Source organism: Coenobita brevimanus, chromosome 53 (assembly GCF_032717465.1).
Source record: "Coenobita brevimanus isolate Jiangsu-jjx chromosome 53, ASM3271746v2, whole genome shotgun sequence".
Lineage (NCBI taxonomy): Eukaryota > Metazoa > Arthropoda > Malacostraca > Decapoda > Coenobitidae > Coenobita > Coenobita brevimanus.
In genome coordinates, this window is record NC_137006.1 from 35,074,957 (window position 1) to 35,095,818 (window position 20,862).

Below are 20,862 nucleotides of genomic sequence, written 5' to 3' on the forward strand. Positions count from 1 at the left end.
CATGAACTGCTACTTAGGACAGGAGCCTTATAGACTAGTATTCAGATTACACCCTATCTAACTTAGAAATTACAGTACTGTACCTCTAAACATATACATGAATACTAAATTTGTGGCATTACATAATTATAAACTATATATATATATATATATATATATATATACAGGGTGTTTCAGAATGATTGAATCCCATTCAACCAGGTCAATCACATTCAACCAGGCTTTATTTAATAACCAAACATGATAGACTGATAATGATTGCATTTATGTAAAGCTGAGATGATGACAATCATATATTTCAAACTGATTAAACATAAACTTGAACCAAAAAATTCTCCAGGGCACTTAGAAAATATAGTATGCTCCAAATGGCCACCATCAAGCCAGAGGCAATCCTGAATGTGCCTTGCAAAGTTGTTGATAACACGCACACGTTCATCCTGGCTGATGGTCTGAATCTTCACTTTGATGGTTGTCTTCAAAGCTGAGATGGTCTGAGGATTGTTCTGATAGATGTTGTCTTTGAGGAAACCCCAGAGGAAACATCACCATGGACTGGTTCAAGGAGCACTTTGGGGAACGCCTCATCAGCCGCAAAGCTGACACAGAATGGTCCCAACATTCACTGGATTTCAAACCCCCAGACATTTTCCTCTGGGGTCTCCTCAAAGACAGCATCTATCAGAACAATCCTCAGACCATCCAGCTTTGAAGACAGCCATTACGGCAAAGATTCAGACCATCAGCCAGGATGAATGTGTGCGTGTTATCAAAAACTTTGCACAGCACATTCCGGAATGCCTCTGGCTTGATGGCGGTCGTTTGTAGCGTAGTCTCTAAGCGCCCTGGAGAATTTTTTGGTTCAAGTTTACGCTTAATCAGTTTGAAATATATGATTGTCATCATCTCAGCATTGAATAAATGCAGTCATTACCAGTCTATCATGTCTGATTATTAAATGAAGCCTGGTTGAATGGGGTTTCAATCAATCTGAAACATTATATATATATATATATATATATATATATATATATATATATATATATATATAGAGAGAGAGAGAGAGAGAGAGAGAGAGAGAGAGAGAGAGTAGGTATCCACAATATGCGAGCACAGTACCAATCCTCATTGTACGGGAGGACCTAATTCTTATCGAATTTTAGTGTATTTTTTAATAGTGATGCGAATTGAACTAATAATAGGTGAGACAGCAGCGAAGAGTGGCCCAAATCCGGGGTTGACCCTGTGCATGTGACATTGCCACCCCAAGAAGCACCAAACACCAGTGATGGAGGGTGGAGACTTGTCGATGATGGAGCTCAGCCAGGTACTGTGTGCCCTAGATAAATTCAAGGAAGAATTCAAGAACATCGAACACTGTCAGTTGCGAGTGGGGGAAGTGATGACTTCATTGTGAAGGGTTTATGAACGAAGTGAGTGCATTAGCTAATGAAAGAGTTGAAAGTGCTGGTGACGAGAGTGGTGTGTCGGGTGGTGTGGCAGGTGGTGCAGGAGGTGCACGCTAGGCTTCTGATAAAATTCGCCATCAAGTCAATTCGCCATCAGACAATAATTAACCTGTTTCTCCCCCACTGTAGTCACCTTTGAATACATATTCTAGCATCACCCATAGCTGTCTTCATTAATGATGGCAAATTGTCTTGTTATTTTTGTGATGGCGAATTGACTTGACGGCAAATTCTCCCGGAACCCACGCTAGGTGCCTTACCCTGCCTTGGATCCCCGTTCTTACCTCCATTAAGTCTGTTGTCCTCTTGGGTTAATGTGAGCAGCCATATTCTTGTTGGTTTAGTTAAGCCATATCATTTCTGATTTAGTAAAGCCATTATCTTGTTGGTTTACTTTATCTTACATAATATGTCTTAGACAGTTTCCCTGTACAGTACAATACTTAAGTCTGAAAGGAGTCTCAAGGGTTACCAATAAGGGGGATGCCACCCATATGTAATTTTTACCATAAGTTTATGCATTCAGAGTAAGTGAATTCCTAGTCAGCGACCTCCTCTGCTGCCCATAAACTCACGTACTGTGGATACCTACTGCACACACACACACACACACACACACACACACACACATATATATATATATATATATATATATATATATATATATATATATATATATATATATATATATATATATATATATATATATATATATATATATATATATATATATATATATATATATATATATATATATATATATATATATATATATATATGTATATATATATCACACACACACACACACACATATATATATATATATATATATATATATATATATATATATATATCACATTGGCTCCCAGAGTTCCTGGGCAAGGGATTGTACTGGGAGGGTACTAAACGGACCATCCTCCACCTACTGGCTCATAGTCAAGAGCTCATAGGCCCTTACCTGGGGGTTTCCTACTTTAACTTTTGAAAATTCCCAGTTCCTTCCTATACTTATGACACTGGGCTCAAATGGGTAAAAGAAACTGGTAGATTTGCCAGTCATTAACCCATTGGCTCCCAGAGTTCCTGGGCGAGGGATTGTACTGGGAGGGTACTAAGCATACCGCCTTCCGCCTATCAGCTCATAGTCATGAAGCTCATAAGCTGTTACCTGGGGGTTCCCTACTCTATTAACTTTTGGAAATTCCCAGTTCCCTCCTATATTGAGGACACTGGGTTTAACCCGCCCTGTCCCGACCATTTTTCCACCACTGACTTCCCCCAGTCTCAACCAATTTTGGAAAAACTGTGTTTTTGGCTCAAACCTCCGCTTTTGGTGAGAAACATCGAAAATACATAGAGAAATTGCTCACCTGAGGTTTAAAATACTCGATACAGGTAGCAGTACTCCTTACCTTACTGGGTTTTCTATCAGGCTGGCTCCAAACAAAACGAGTTCTATGGGAGAATAACTTTTTCACACCACTCATAAATGGTATTTATTTATTTATTTGGTACAAATTTATATGTAGTATGAGAGTATATTGGTTTTCACACAGTAATATAGGCAATATAAGCATTGTTTCACTCGCCAAACACATCAACATACCTGACCTTTTTTGGTGATATTATCTGATCATCATTTCTGTTTCTTCCTCTAATGCTACATAAATTTTGTCCTCCACACTGTCATCGATTGGGGAATCACTCTGGCCCTGAATTTCATACTATGGCACGAAATGTCTTTACTCTGGTATCAGGTGAAATGCCAAGACAATGGCATGTGAGCGGGGGGAGGTCATGCGGGGTAAGGCATTGTCCCTGCCTGGCATCTTGTAGAGGACGGTGTTGCATGTATACATACCAAAAACCACGTGCAAAAATTGAAAATTGTGCAAATTAGGGACCTTGCAATTGATTCGCGTTTATATACGTCAATGGTAGTGGCAGTGACAAAACATGTGGACGTATATATACGTCAACGGAATGCGGCAGGTTAAATGGGTTATATATGTATATATATATATATATATATATATATATATATATATATATATATATATATATATATACGTATATATATATATATATATATATATATATATATATATATATATATATATATATATATATATATATATATATATATATATATATATATTTTAAGTAACAGAACAGATGAAGGAAAAGAATGAATTAAAAAAAATTATCCATACACCAGATTACTGGCATCCTCCAATCATAAAGTGTCTGTAACAGTTGGACTTGAACAGCTGTAGGTTGAAGTTTGGAGGGATACAACTTTGGAGAAGCGAGTTCCAGAGAGATGCAGTTCGGGGAATAAAAGAATTCTGATAGGCAGAAATTCTGCAATATGGTTGTGTGACCTTCCAGTCATGAGTGCTACCAAATACCCATGTAGCACAAGGGAAGGCATGGAGAGGTGGCACAATGGGCACAACTTTGTCAGAGCATTTGCCATAAAAATATCTGTAACATAATGAAAGGGAGGCAACATTCTTCTTAACTTGTAAAGGAGGTAGTTTATTTATAATAGCAGGTTTATTAATAATTCCAACACCTTTGTTCTGAATTTTGTCTAGTTGTTTTAGTGCAACCTCTCCACATCCATTGCAAAAGGGTGAGCAATATTCAAGCTGAGAGTGCACATGACTCTTATAAATTATAGCTAACTCTCGTCAGTGAAGAAGATACGGACTCTGTACAATAATCCAAGTTTCTTTGAGGAGGTTTTGACCAGTGATCTAACATGAGAAGTCCAGCATAGGCCATTGTTAAGTGAGACACTGAGAATTTCAGTACTTTTGGAGATGGGAATATTAGTAGCATTGAAGAGAATACACGAGTCTGGCAATATCTGTCTATTAGTTAACTGCATATATTTGGTTTTAGTAGCATTAAATGAGACAAGGTTGTTTCGTCCCCATTCATTGATCTTAGATAAGTCTTGATATATGGAGATGGCTGTACTAAACTGAGAGTTAGAGATATTAGAGTTTGTAATTGGGTGTTTGAGTGTGAATGAACTGTGAAGTGTTGAGTCAGCTGCATATGAATGAATGAGATTGTGGGTGATAGATCTATAAGAGATCATTAATATGATCCAGGAACATGGTTGGCGCCAGAACTGATCCCTGTGGCACGCCAGCATTAACTGAGTGTAAATTGGAATATCCATCATCTACTTTTGGTAATATATAGATTGTTTAGTTTCTATAGTGAAAAATCAAAATTTTGCTGAAGTGAGGATCAAAACAATACCAATTGCAAATTCAGATTTGATATAACAACAGGAGCTACCCTTGTTATGGAAGTTTGAGAGGAGTGGGTAACCAGGAAAACAAGATGTAGATATTTCAGTAGAGGGAGAGATTTGGAATTCTGTGAGGAACATGGCTAGAGGGCTAGAGGGGATACTGACTGAAGAAAGAAGTGAATGGAAATCAAATGGGTACTTAAACCATGGATAATACTGAAATATATGGCTGAACCAGCAATTCACTGCTGACGATCATGAACAGTCTGTGCAAGAGCCGCTGTGGCACAGTTGCTTGATATTGATCAGCTGGACCCTGTGCCACCAGCCCTACCCTGCCCTAGGTGGCAATCCGAGATATGACAGGATTTGCAGATGTTAATGGGGTGGCCATTGCTGAGGAGGGATGGAAATAGGAGGTGTGATATTTTATGTGCATTTAGTGTAATGTTGACAGTAGAAGGTAGAGGTATTATGAGAGTATGCTGGTCTATTGTCTGTGTTGATGACACCATTGAATATGTCCAGCAAAGGGAGATGATAAGGAAAAGGTCCTGAGGGCTGGTGAATCAGAAGCTCCAGCTCTCCCTGTCACCAGCTTGCCCTCCACCTCGGGAGTACCTCCCTGTTCGACTGATGCTTAGAAGGGTACAACAAGGAAGAAAGCTTGTTGATTCTTTGAAAGCAGTGATAAGAAATAGGGAAGTGAGCATGGAGGAAAAAAGTTGCTGCATGATAGTCTTGTGATACTAACTCTAACATATGGAAGTGAAGCCTCGACCTTGTTGGAAGAACACAAGTGAGGATTGAGAGCAGTGGAAATGAGTTAATTGAATGAAGGATGTGGAGTTACATGGAGAGACAGACTGACAGACGAGGAAATGAAGGAGCATTGTGGTGTGGACATTGATGTGATATAAAGCGTTAGGAGAAATATACTGAGGTGGTTTGGCCATGTGGAGAGGATGGAGAGTGACAAAGTAACGAGGAGAGTATATGTGGGTGAGTTGGAGGGTGAGAGAGGGAGGGGGAGGCCGAGGAAGAGATGAAGGGATGGAGTGGAAAGCTGTATGAAAGAGGAGGTAGTGAGCTGGGAGGAGGGCAATAAAATGGCGAGGGGCGAGGGACAGGGTGATATGGAGTCGATTTGTTTCTGGCCACTCCTTACGTGATTAAGACGTCTGGAAACAGATACAGCATATATATATATATATATATATATATATATATATATATATATATATATACAGTAAACTCTCAGTTATCTGTTGTAACTTAGCCAAGCTCAACGCCAAATAACATGAAACGCTGGATACTGTATATCCGGCTCAATAGTCGGCTTTGAGAAAGATACTGTGATTCTATCTATCTCAACCCTCCATCCTAAAAGCTTCACCATAAATAAAAGATGAAAATTAAGCTTATTGTAGCAATGAAGTAATGATACAGGACACTAATACATTGCTGTACATAGTGTACAATTGTCTGTACATACCAAGTGTTGGCATCAATGGGAAACAGCACTGGGGGTTCACACTCATAACATTACAGTAAACAACACACCATAGGGATAGTTTAACAATCACAATAGAACACTATGACATGAGCACTGACAGGCCATTAACTGATGCTTACAGGAAACAGTACAGTACAGGGGTAGTTTAATAATCACAAGAGAACACTATGACATGAACTTCGATAGGCCACTAAATTTGCAGTACAGTACAGTACAGTTGCTTGAACATAGGATGCCACAGAGTTAGTCAAAACGCCAGGGTTTTGCGACAATATGGTCAGAAGTGAAGTCCACACCACAGTTTGACTCTACAACATCCACAGGCAGAAATGAGAGTGTTGAGGTATTTTTGGCATGCATGATAAAGCCACATTCACAGTGGATTCTAATTGGCTGGGATGTTGCAATCGTTTTCATTGGCTCCCGAGTATCGGGATTTCCCCTGGTGGCAGTTGGCTACCGTTTGTGAGCTTTTTGAGATGGCTCAACACTGGATATTGCACTGGACCGTCTGTTTCTTCCAGTTTCGGCGGCGGATGTTGCACAATTTAGCCAGATATAGCTTTAATAGGGTCTATATATATATATATATATATATATATATATATATATATATATATATATATAGAAAAGGCCTTTGACAGAGTCCCTAGAGAGGTGGTGAAGTGGGCAATGAGAAAGCTTGGCTTGGAGGAGTGGCTGGTTAGGGTGGTTATGGCCATGTATGTGGGTGCTCACACCCAGGTAAGAGTGAATGAAGATTTGAGTGATGAGTTTTCCGTGAATGTTGGTGTGCATCAGGGGTCAGTCTTGAGTCCCATGTTGTTTATCATGGCACTTGAAGCCCTTTCACGTGACTTTAGAAACGGACTCCCGTGGGAGTTGTTGTATGCTGATGATTTGGTGTTGATTGCAGAGAATGAAAAGGAGGCGGAGGAAAGGTTTAGGAAGTGGAGAGATGGTATGGGGCAAAAGGGTTTAAGGGTAAATGCAGATAAAACAAAAATGATGATATCTAGGGTTGGTGGCGGTACTGTCAAAGACGAGGAAGAGTGGCCATGTGCATTTTGCCAAAAGGGCGTGGGAAGTAATTCCATCTTGTGCGGTGTGTGTGATAAATGGGTGCATAAGAGATGTAGTGGTATCAGAGGTAGACTGCGAGATAATGCTGATTTTATGTGTATGGTGTGCTGGGGTGAGCAGGTGGAGATTGTCAGACGTGAAAGGATTGAACTTGCAGGTGAATCTCTTGAGTGTGTGGAAGAGTTTTGTTATTTGGGAGACATGTTGTGTGCTGGAGGTGGGGCTGGAGCTAGCTCTGTGGCTAGGGTGAGAAGTGGTTGGAAGAAGTTCAGGGAGCTCTTGCCTCTCCTGACATTGAGAGGGCTCTCCCTACGTGCTATGGGGTCTTTGTATGCAGCATGTGTTAGGAGTGTAATGCTGTATGGGAGTGAGACCTGGGCAGTGAGGAGGAAGATATTCGCCGGCTCAGACGTACAGAAATGACAATGATTAGGTGGATGTGCAGTGCGTCCCTGCGTCCAAGGCCTGGAGGGGCTGGGTTTACAATGGAAGAGTTGAGAGGTAGGATGGGACTGGAGAGTATTGGTGTTGTGATGAGGAGAGGTAGATTGAGGTGGTTTGGACATGTGGAGAGGATGGGGGATGATAATTGGGTGAGGAAGGTGAGAAGTGTTAATATTGGGGGTGGGGTTATGAGGGGTAGACCGAGAAAGACATGGGACGAGGTCATTAAGTGTGACCTTAGGGTTAAGGGACTGAACAGGGAGGCTGCAATGGATCGTGCAGCGTGGAGAGCCGCCATTAGGTGCCCAAGGCCGACACATGCAAGCATGTTGGAGCCTTTAAAAACGAAACGATATATATATATATATATATATATATATATATATATATGTGTGTGTGTGTGTGTGTGTGTGTGTGTGTGTGTGTGTGTGTGTGTGTGTGTGTGTGTGTGCATTTTTTTCAGAATGATAAAGTATATAGAGAGGTAGTAAGGAAGTGACACAAACAGGGATAAGCATGATAATAGGCTTCTGTTGATGCAACAAAAGTACGTCATTATGCTGAAGAATTTATTGTCACCAAAATTACATGTATGACACTCAAATAATAATATCAGTCTGTTAAGTGATAAAATTAACAGTTAATCTGCGTGATAAATACCCCTAATCAATCACGAATGCACTCCTTGATATAGTAGAACTGACTACAATACAATAATGAATAGTGAAAACAGGCATTAAAACGTAAAAAATAAAAAAAAGGAAAAAAAAATAAAAATAATATTATTATTATTATTATTATCATTTCGTGGTAGATGGGGACGCTCACCATCCACTCACTGGATGGAGTGGTGCTGTCAGGTGTCTGTCTTTTCCTCTCCTCCATCCTTCTTTCCTTCCATCCTCTTCTGTCTTCCTTTCCTTCATTCTTTCCTCGTCCTTCTGCCTATGGGTAACTTTACACTCCCTCTTCTGTCTTTCTTTCCATCATTCTTTCCTCTTCCTTCTTCCTGTGGGTGACTCTACACTGAGTGACAAGTCAAATGGTTTCCTGTACACCAGGAAACAATTTACTATGCTGGGTGGTAACCATATAACCAAAATTTGGCACCTGGTGGTTTAATGGGTAATTACTGCACTCCAGTTGGATTAAGCCGGTGAAGGTTTATATTCACGGGGTGGTTGGGGTTGATTGTTCATGTAATGCCACTCAGGGATGAGAGAGGCTGGTCACTCTCATCGTAAATGTCGGGACCATCTGCCTAGCCCCGGGCTCCTACGCTCCTCATGGGGCAATGTAGGACTGGATGATGGATGGATGGATTATTATTATTATTGTTGTTATTATTATTATTATTATTATTATTTTATGACAATAACAATAAAAATAAAAATAATTACTAGAATTCTGAATTTCCTGAAGCAGTATTAAAAAAAAATAATCCTCATTACAGATGAAAGTACTGTACCTTTCGTATCACTGGAGACCTATTATTAAGGGCCACTTAATCCGTATCCATACGGTGATAATAACGTCACCTATATTATCATTGCCCTATGATAATAACGTAGCTTGTAATACCACAGTGCGTGATAACAGTCACTCCCAATTAAATTTCCCATTGCTTTGACCCGGGATACATTGACGCATCTGGTCGCGAAGGTTGGTAAAAGTGCGGCCAGTCGGAGAGACTGTTGGTAAATATTGCCGTGGGCGACCTGGCCGCTTCCTAAACTACCCCAAAATAGGTATTTTTTCATTGGGTAAGCCTAATCTCCAAAACGTGTAATTTCCGGAAAAAAAAATAATGAAGCACTAATTCAATCAAGTCACAATAAAATCGACCAGAATTTTTTGTTTTGTTTTGAAATCGAGCGAAGTGAACTACCCAAAATTGACCAAGTGTAAACAAACCAGTCCCCGTAGGTGTTCATACTCCAAGCATACTCTCCGAATCTAGCCAGAACTGGTTTCATTTGTTCTTCAAAGCTGCAAGCAGGTGCGTATTTATGAATGGTGTTATATTTTCGAACGGGAAAAATTCGTAATGTATTATATTTCAGTCTTACCGGCAGTGACGTTTTGTCATGCCATGAATTGATTGATTACTAGCTTTCCTGAAACAGCTGTCCATAAATGCATACACCCTGAAATAAACATTAGCGTCTACAACACTGGATGCTACAGAATGTCTGCTAATAATGATTCCAATCATAAAATTCGAATGTGCACGAGTTTTGTGTGTGTGTGTGTGTGTGTGTGTGTGTGCAGTGGCGTACCCAGAAAGTTGAAAAGGGGGGGGCCTTTTTTTTTTTTTAAACTGTGCAGCTCATGGCTTTGCCAAGCACAGCGAGCCCGCACAGCTGGGGGTTCGCAGGGGAGATGTAACCCCACCCAGAGATAATTTTGCATTTTGCCAATTTTATAATAATTTTCAGGCCATATGGAATGGGTATATGACACAAATATAGCATATTCTGAAGTCATTTTTAAGTACTCTGTGCCACTGAGTTATGATTCAGTCTCTCCAATAATGTTAAACTACTAAAATTCACACGCTTACATTTTTTGTTATAAAACATCAACAGAATAGACAGGAAATATATATATATATATATATATATATATATATATATATATATATATATATATATATATATATATATACATCGTGCTCTCATGTTCCTGAACTCGATTCTTCTGAATTCTCTACACTCTGGCTTTCCTGTCATTCTCTGACTAAATATATCTGTGCTGTTTACTTATCCCCTAATTCTACTGACTATCAAATATTCTTTGACTATCTTATGTCTACGATGGAACACATTCTAACCATTTCTCCTTTCTCTGAAATCTCCATTCTTGGAGATTTCAATGGTCACCACCATCTTTGGCTCTCCTCTCCTTTCACTGATCCACCTGGTGAACAAGCCTACACCTTTTCTATCCTTAATGACCTAGAGCAGCTTGTACAGCACCCTACCCGTATCCCTGACTGTCTTGGAGAGAGCTCCAACATACTTGATCTCTTCCTTACAACTAATCCTTCTGCTTACACTGTTAATCTTTTCTCTCCGTTGGGCTTCTCCGATCACAACCTTATCACCTTAACCTGTCCTATCGCTCCGGTGTGGCCTGCGGACCCTCCAAAAAAACGTCGTCTCTGGCACTTTGGAGCTGCGGATTGGGAGGCCCTCAGGCAGTACTTCTTTGATTTTCTCTGAAATGATTATTGCTTCCATGGCCAGGAGCCATCTGGGTGTGCCTTGCGCATTACGGAGGCTATTCTCTCGGGCATGGAACCATACATTCCTTTCTCATATCCTTTGATTAATGCACGAAAGCCTTGGTTTAATCACGCTTGTTCTAATGCTGTCCGCAACAAGGAGAGGGCCTATAAAAGGTACCGGAGCCAACCCACCCCTGAATCAAATTTTTTATACATTTCTGCCCGGAATCGTGCTAAGTCTGTTCTTCGCTCTGCTAAAAATAATTTCATCCGTACAAAATGCTCTCAACTCTCTAACTTGAACTCTTCTCGCTTCTTCTGCCAAAAACCTTTCTAACAACTTTACCTCATCATCCTTCCCTCCTCTTTTCTACTCTGATGGCTCTGTAGCTATTTCTTTTACTGATAAAGCAGATCTCTTCGCTCAGACTTTCTCCTTCAATTCCACCTTAGACGATTCCGATGCTGTTCCTCCATCACTTCCCCCCTCTGACTTCCTCATGGCTAACATTAAAATTTCTTCAGCTGATATATTTTCTGCAATTGCTGGCCTCAGTACTAATAAGGCATATGGGCCTGATGGAGTCCCTCCTGTTGTTCTCAAGAACTGTGCTTCTGTGCTTACACCCTGCCTAGGCAAACTCTTTCGCCTTTGTCTGTCAAGTTGTACCTTTCCTTCTTGCTGGAAGTTTGCTCTCATTCAGCCGGTCCCAAAGAAGGGTGACCATTCCCAACCCTCTAACTATCGTCAAATTGCTTTAACATCCTGTATCTCAAAAGTTTTTGAGTCTATTCTTAATAGAAAAATTCTAAAGCATCTTTCCTATCACAACCTTCTTTCTGATCGTCAGTATGGGTTCCGTCAGGGACGCTCCACAGGCGATCTTCTCACCTACCTTTCTGACTCCTGGTCATCCTCCTTTCGGGACTTTGGCGAAAGTTTTGGCATTGCACTTGACATCTCAAAGGTTTTCGATCGAGTCTGGCATAAATCTTTAATTTCCAAACTCCCCTCTTACGGTTTCTATCCTTCTATCTGTGCCTTCATCTCTAGCTTCCTTTCTGGTCGTTCTATAGCAGCTGTTGTAGACGGCTATCGTTTTTCTCCTAGATCTATTAACAGTGGTGTTCCTCAGGGCTCTGTCCTATCATCAACTCTCTTCATTTTATTCATCAGTGACCTTCTAAGCTGTACATCTAACCCTATCCACTCATACACTGATGACTCCACCCTTCACCTTTTCATTTGATTCCTGCAACGTCCATCTCAGCAGTAACTTCAACAGGCAAGGGATGAGGCTATGGCACACCTAATGTCTGACTTGGCTCGTATCTCTGACTGGGTTAAAAATAATCTGGTTGTTTTTAATGCATCAAAGACTCAATTTTTGCACCTATCAACCCGACAAAATCTTCCACAGGTATACCCACTTTTGTTTAATAATACTCAACTTAATCCTGCACCATCCTTGAACATGCTTGGGGTTTCATTTGCTCGGGACTCGTCTTGGAAAGATCATATTACAACTCTTGTAAAATCTGCTTCCAAAAGATTGGGTGTGCTAAGCCGACTCCGTTCCTTCTTTGCCCCTGCACAATTGTTGACTCTATACAGGGGTTTTATCCGCCCCTGTGTGGAGTACAACTCTCATGTGTGGGGAGGCTCCCCACATACAGCTCTTTTCAATAGGATAGAGTCAAAGGCTTTTCATCTCATCAACTCTCCCCCTCTTACTGACTCCCTTCAACCTCTGTCTCTTCGCCGCAATGTTGCATCTTTATCTCTTTTCTATCGCTACTTCAATGGTCACTGTTCCTCTGAACTGTCTGCATGCATTCCTCCACTTCCACGACGGGCGCGTAGCACCCGTCTAGCAGCAAACTCTCACCCCTTTTCTGTCCAACTCTCTAATGCAAGAGTTAACCGTTACTCCCAGTCCTTCATTTATGCAACAGGTCAACTCTGGAACTGTCTCCCTCTGTCTGTATTTCCTGCTTCCTATGATCTCCAGTCTTTCAAACGCAGTGTGTCAAGGCATCTCGAAATGAATGGATCTTGAATTTTGTCTCTCCTTGTATTTTGTTTTTCTCTTGGAAAGAACAGTTTTGCGGGCTCGTTGCCTTTGGTTCCTTCTTCCCCACATATATATATATATATATATATATATATATATATATATATATATATATATCTATATATCTATATCTATATATATATATATATATATATATATATGTATGTATATATATATCTATATATCTATCTATCTATATCTATCTATCTATATATATATATATATATATATATATATTTATATATATATATATATATATATATATATATAATTACATTTTTACGGGAATGACTCAAGCTCATACTGTCCCGTTTATTAAACCATTTTTATTATACATATCCTTAAATTTTTTAATAGCTTGGTGCACACCATTTCATTTGGCAGTGCATTCCACTGATCAGGTGTCCTTTGGGGGAAACTGAATTTCTTTACGTCTGATCTCTCTTTTTATGTAGTGTTTTGCATTGTTCTCTTGCTGATGCTTCCCCATAGGTTATATACTCATTTATGTCTATTTTGTCTTTCCTGAGATGCATTTATATGGCATAATCATGTCTCCAATTTTCCTTCTCTCCTGTAGTGTTGGTAGATTCAGTTTTTCTGTTCTTTCTTCGTAGCTTAGATCTTTTAAGTTTGGTACCCATCTAGGAGCTGCCCTTTGTACTTTTCAATCTCATGTTTTATTTATTTTTTATTTATTTATTTATTTATTTTTTTTTGAGAGAGAGGACGATTCCAGACTACTGACGCATACTCTAGGGTTGGTCTGATGAATGATGTTATTATTTTTCTCAGCATGTCTTTATTTATATACGTGAATGCTATTCTCATTTTAGCAAGCAGTGTGTACATGTTACGTACCTTCTCACTGGTGTGGTCAGCCGGAGATAATTATTGATAATCACTCCCAGACCCTTCTCCCTTTCTGATATGTGTAGGATTGAACCTCCTAACTTATAATCCCAATCTGATCTCTTTTTTACTTTCACCAAACTTAATTACATGACACTTGTCCACATTTAATTCCATTTCCCATTTATTGCTCCATTTTTGAAGTTTATTAATTCTTCCTGTAGCTGTCTGCAAGAATCTATGTTATTAATTTTCAATTGTATTTGTGCATCATCCGCAAGCATATTTAGATAGCTTCCATTTCCAATGCTACTGTCTTTGTCATTTATATATACTAAAAACGTAACTGGCGCCAGCACTGAGCCCTGTGGAACTCCGCAATTTCCCCTTAGTACTGTTCTCATTTCCTTTTTTCTGAGAAAATTCTGCATCCAACAGTGCAGGTTGCCTTGGACACTTCCTTGATGGTACGTAAAAGCGTTTGGTGCGGTACTCTGTCAAATGCTTTCCTGAAATCTAAATAGATACTGTCCACTCATGCTTCTCTTTTCTGTAATGTTTCTGTAACTCTATCAGAGTAGCTTAATAGATATGTAAGATATGATTTTCCCTTTCTAAAATCGAACTGCCTTTCTGTTATCATACTGTTTTCTTCTATATGGTTTACCCAAACTTTTCTTATCAGCTTTTCTAGTACCTTACTTACAACACTGGTCAGTGATACTGGTCGGTAATTGAGTGGATTTTGTGTATTCCCTCTCATGAATAGGGAAAAAATGTTTGCTTTCGTCCAAATACATGGTAGTTTACCTTGACCTAAAGATTCCTTGAATATTAAATATAATGGTCTGCTTAACTCTTCTGCACATTCATGTAGCACCCAATCTGAAATTTCGTCAGGACCATATGCTTTTCCTTTGTGCAATTTACTAACTTTAACTGTACTTCATTTTCTTATATTTGTATATCTGGCAATATGTGCGGGCATGCATGTTCCATATCATCTATTTGAAAATTATTTTCTTATGTAAAACCTGATTGGAAATTTGTATTTAGAGCTTCACAAATATCGTTTTCTTGTGTATAGATGATCTCCTTGTCCGTAATGGTCTGTATTTTAACTTTGGTTTTGCTTCGGATATATAGTAGTTGTAAAATAGCTTAGGTGTGTGTGTGTGTGTGTGTGTGTGTGTGTGTGTGTGTGTGTGTGTGTGTGTGTGTGTGTGTGTGTGAATACTATAACCTGTTATGAAACTGGTGCGTTATTTAAAGAAAATAAAATTTTATGCCTTTGGAAATTTTCATAACCCATAGCAATGGCTAACCCTATATCCACATAAGTAAGAAATATTAGAGTACATTGTGAAATAAAAATGTCTTCTTAGAACTTAGACTGTCTTCAGTACCTGTTACCATGCTGCTGGTTCCAGCACTTGAGGAAATAGTCATTAGAAGCCACCACGGATTAATGAAGTGTTAGCGAACAGTAAGGTGTGGGATACTGAAATGGGTAATACCAAACTGTTTACGTTAACCCTCAGACCCTGACAACTGTTCATAATTTCCCCATGCCCATTATCTTTCTCGAAGTGTCCTACTCACCACATGACAGTACTGTTATTTCCTCAAATTAGTACATATAATTCGATATATCATAAGTAACGACCACAAAAACTCCAAACACTATAACGGCCATTAAAAAGGCAAAAGAAATCCTCCGCTTCATTGCAAGGAACTTCGATCGTAATACGCCCGATATAATCTCTAAGATTAATGCGTCTTAAGTCAGACCACGCATAGAATATTGTGTTCAGTACTAATCCATGAACCTTTTCATGGACGAAAACTGACGCGCAAGAGTGCAATGCAGAGCCACAATAATAACCCCATCGCTGTGAAATTTACCCTTCGAATAGCGGCTAAATGATCTACACACAGTAGGTCTTCTTTAAAGAAGTGACCACCCAGAGATCATCTATTGCAAATATTTTGAGCTTTTAATAAACATAGCGATGTTAGATATGATAATTTGTTCCAAATATAACATGCCTAGAAACAATGGAATGAAACTCATACGCAAGAGGAGCAGCACAAATATAGGGAAACAGTACCACACTACCCTCGTAATAAAGCATAGGAACAACCTACCAGCAACAGAAGTTAGTGCAAAAAGTATGGATAAAAAATTAGATTTGGCGAGGCAAATATTTTAAGACGACAGGCAATACCTAAGTGAGTGTTGTTTTTTTCCAGGTTGAATTATTTGCTGACCACAATGAGACGATTTCTTAAAATGAGAAAATTTGGAGAGTGTGAATGTCCTTTCTTTTACAGATCTCCAAATTAGAGATTACATGTGCATAGTTGTTCCTCTTGTGCTTCTATAACAAATTCCCATGCTTGTATTTTTCTAACATCCATGGTGTTTTTTTCTGTCTTTTCCTGCCAGTTTAACTGGATGTATGATGGGTTGAGAAGAACCTTCCCCTTTTCTATCCTTTTCTCTTACACGCTGGATAGATGTTAGTAGAATTAGTCTTTTTTCAACAGAAAACCTCGTTATGGAGTAACAGGCCTCTGTTATCTGTCCTTTCTATATACTCCAAAGGCATCTCATGTGTACTTAACTAATACATTTAATTCTCAGCAAATTTTAGCTAATCTAGTATTTATTCTTGTAGCAACACCATTTAAAGACTTTTACCACACTCAGTCGAGAGCATTTGAGATGTCAAGTACAGTGGGAAAGTTTTCGTCAAAGTCTTGAAAGGAGGATAACCTAGAATCTGAAAGGACAGTGAGAAGATCGCCAGTGGAGCATTTCCGGTGGAACCCATACTGGCATTTGGAAAGGTTATGACAGAGAAGTTTTAATGTTCTTTTTGTTAAGAAGAGATTCGAAATCTTTGAAAACAGAGGATGTTTCACAAACTGGACGACAGATAGAGAGCTGGGAAGAGTCACGCTGCTGCGTGACAGGTTGAGTAAGGGCAAATTCTCTGCAGTGATAAGTACAAGTAGACAGAAAAAGACGAAAGATTTTACCTAGGTTGGGTGTATGCATAAAAACACAGTTCTTGAGAACAACAGGAGGGACCCAGTCAGGCCTGTACGTTTTGAGGTGAGGGCAGAAACTACATCAATTTGATGAAATTTTGAAGTCGAAAACAAGGATGGAAGAAAAGAGGAAGATGGAAGAATAGTATCGGAATCATCCAAAGGAGAACTGAAAGGGGAAAGACTGAGTGAAGAATTCTGTCTTTCAGCAGAACAATCATCTGTAAAGACATCAGAGCGGGAAAAAGGAGAGAAGTAAAATTGTCAGAAAAGTTTTTGCTTAGCTGCCAGAAAGAGTGAGAAGAATCGGAAACAGAGAATTCAGAGCATTTAGAACGAATGAAGATATTCTTGATATAGCCAAGAACAAATATATTGCGATTTCGGGCAGAAACATAAAATAGACGAGATTCAGAGGTGGTCTGGCGCCTGTACCTTTTGTAGGCCTCGTCCTTGTTGTGGACGGCTCTGGGACAAGCGTGAGATTTGTTTTTCTATTATTATTTTTATTATTCAGAAGATGTGAGATAATGGTCACCTCCATGTCCGAGATAATTTCTTCTGTAAAGCGCGGGGGGGGGGGGAACTCTGATGTCATTTGGCTGTGGAAATAATAGTAAATTCACGGAAAAACAAACGAGCATTTAGTGAGGGCCTCCCAGTCAGCAGCTCCAGCGACACATAGCCGGCGCTTCTTAGGTGTTTCCACAGACCTTACTAGAGCTATGGGACAGGTTAAAGTTATGAGATATTGATTGAAGAAGTCCAATGGAGAGCAAAGATTAACAGATAAGTAGAAGGTTTAGAAGTTAAGGAAAACGTCAAGCATGTTGGAAGTCTCTGCAATCAGGGATACGAGTTGGGAGCATACAATTTGCTCGAGGTCGTTAGAGATAGAAAAGATACAGAAGTGTTCAACAGATGGGTCAGTGATTGGCATGGAAAGCCAACGGATGTGGTGAACGTTAAACGTAAGTAAATTGAGATTTCGGACGAAAGTAAAATTGACTGTGTTCCATCGTAGAATTAAGGTTGTCTAAAGTATAATTCATAGTTGCTACGATTAGTTGATAAATACACAGCGCAGAAATATTTAGTAAGAGAATGACAGTGTAACTGAAGCCAAGATGCAGAGAATTCAGTAGACGATAAAAAAAGAGAAGATGCACTGACTCATCAGTGATCAGATTGCGTGAGTCATTTTCCTATAAAGGTAATTAATAGACATCCCTCTGCCCATCAAGTCAAAGTCACAATGCTCATAGATCCATATCACTAGGTTACTACAAAGAATACCTATATACCAGATCCATATCACTAGGTTACTACAAAGAATACCTATATACCATTGAATATGCGCAGTTCTGGGCGATTTGACGGCCACTGGGAATAAATGGGGTATTAGAAAATCTTGTCAGGTTGTAGACGATTTAAATAGGAGCCAACAGAGTGCAAAATTTATCCCCGTCTGAAACAAATATCAGTTTGGTTAATTCGAGTTTCACGTAAATATACCTAAAAGCTCTTTTACAAGAAACAATGACGAGTCGTAAAAGCATCACTGTTACAATAAAACTATCAGAAAAGTTTAGAAAAATATTACATTACCATGTATGCAGTAGGGACAGGGAGCATAAGTGCCTGATTGGTACCATTAAGCTGTGTAGGGTCAGCGATGCTAGAAAGGAAGGAAAATAGGTCAAACAAAATGGACTTGAAGACTTTTAGTTGAACACACACACACACACACACACACACACACACACACACACACACACACAAGAACACTATAGTATCTCTCTCTCTCTCTCTCTCTCTCTCTCTCTCTCTCTCTCTCTCTCTCTCTCTCTCTCTCTCTCTCTCTATATATATATATATATATATATATATATATATATATATATATATATATATATATGGCGCCCATTATGTTCCTGATTTACGCAAACGATATGGTGGATGGAACGAACATTATGCAAGCCTGTTTGCAGGCGATGCAAAGATGCTGAGGAGAATAGAAGTTGAAGAGGATTGTAAAATGTTACAGGAAGATCTGGACAGGATTTAGGCCTACGATTGGAGCCGGGTATGGGAAATGAAATTCAATAAAAAAAAAAAAAGCAAATAATGGAAATGGGGAAAAGTACTAAGAGTCCACCACTGAATTACTCAATGGGAAAGGAACCAATCACAGAAGCGAGAGTAGGACCTGGAAGTGTTGGTCCAGGATAGTTTGTCACCCGAAAAACACATTAACAAAATTGTCAGAAAGACATATAAGCTCGTGACAAACATAAGAGCGGCATTTCAATACATGGATGAGGAGATGATGAAAAAAATGTTAGTGCCTCTGATCCACCCCAGGTTAGAATATGCGGCAGTGTTGTGGTCCCAACATAAAAAGATAAAAAACAAGATCGAGAGACTACAAAGAGCAACAACCATGATGGTCCCCAGCCTGACAGATCTATCGTACAAGGAAAGACTAGAAAAACTGGGTATGCCTTCCTTAGAAGAAAGGGTGAGGGGCGACATGATTGCAGTGTTCATGGCCATGAAGGGAGTAGACAAACTTGACAGAGATCTGTTTGTATGGGGTGGGGGGAGCAACAATAGGACGTGGAAATAAACTGAAAAAGACAAGTTGTTTTGAGGATATCAAGAATTACAGTTTTCCATACAGATGTCTTGACCTGTGGAATAACCTGGACTATGAGATCGTCCAGTCCAAAAACTTAAATAAGTTTAAGGCAAAGCTTGACTGGTTGAGACAGGGTGACGGGACCCCTCGTGCTTAGCTCATTTGCTGTATATCACAACTAGGTAAATACATCCAGCTGGCTTGGACCATGCCAGCAAACGAAGCAGACCAGTTTTCTTCTATACATATCTTGGGAAGACTCAGCTATACGGCTTGTTTTCGTAATAAACTGATTTGTACGCAAAAAATTCATCACTCAGTTTGCATTCTTGAATAAAAACAAACAAACATAAAAATGCATGAGTTTACGATAAGATAGCGCGAATTAGTACAAGAACATTTTAAATTACAGGGAGGGCATCAAGTCCCTGATTTTGACAAAAGAGGCACTTTTTTCCCCTAACACTGACTAATAGGGCATTTTTTATATGAAGAAGAAAAAGGGCAGGGGCTCAAGCACCCCGAGCCTCCACCCCCCCCCCACCTTGTGCACATCCTTGGATGAAATGATTGATGAAGATGAAATAGCGAAAAATTTTGCTGAAATGTGTAACATGAGAATACTGAACACATTCTTTTACAAAAGAACAGGGAGAAAATGGACATGGAGAAGTTCAAAGTGAGAAACAAAAAATGAAATCGACTTCATTATAGCAGATTAGAATAACTCGATCAAAAATGTCAGTTATCAACAAAGTAAATATAGGAAGTGACCAAAGAAAAGTGATTTGCACAAACAGGTTTAATTTCAGAAGTGAACCAAAGATGATGAAAAATAAAAAGGTGTACCCAATAAAAATAAGCGAAAACAAAGAAGCCCTTCAATTAGAAATAACGAGCAGATTTCAGGCGTAAGTTTTGCCGAGTGTGGCATTGATGAGCTGAATGATTGACTAACAAAAGTGCTAAGAGAATCACCGGAGGTAGTAGGGAAAGCTAATATAACCAAAGCCTACAAGTACCGTATTCAAAAATAACTCCCGAGCTCATAAAAAGAAGAAAAGAGATGAAAATAAAAACAAGAATGATGGAATAGAAAGAGCGGGATAATAAGCTTATCAACAAGAGATGGGAGATGAAAAAGAAAGAAATATGGATCAGATCAAAGAAACCATCAAAAAAAGGGAACATTCAGAAACAGGGACGAAGTAAAGTGGCACTA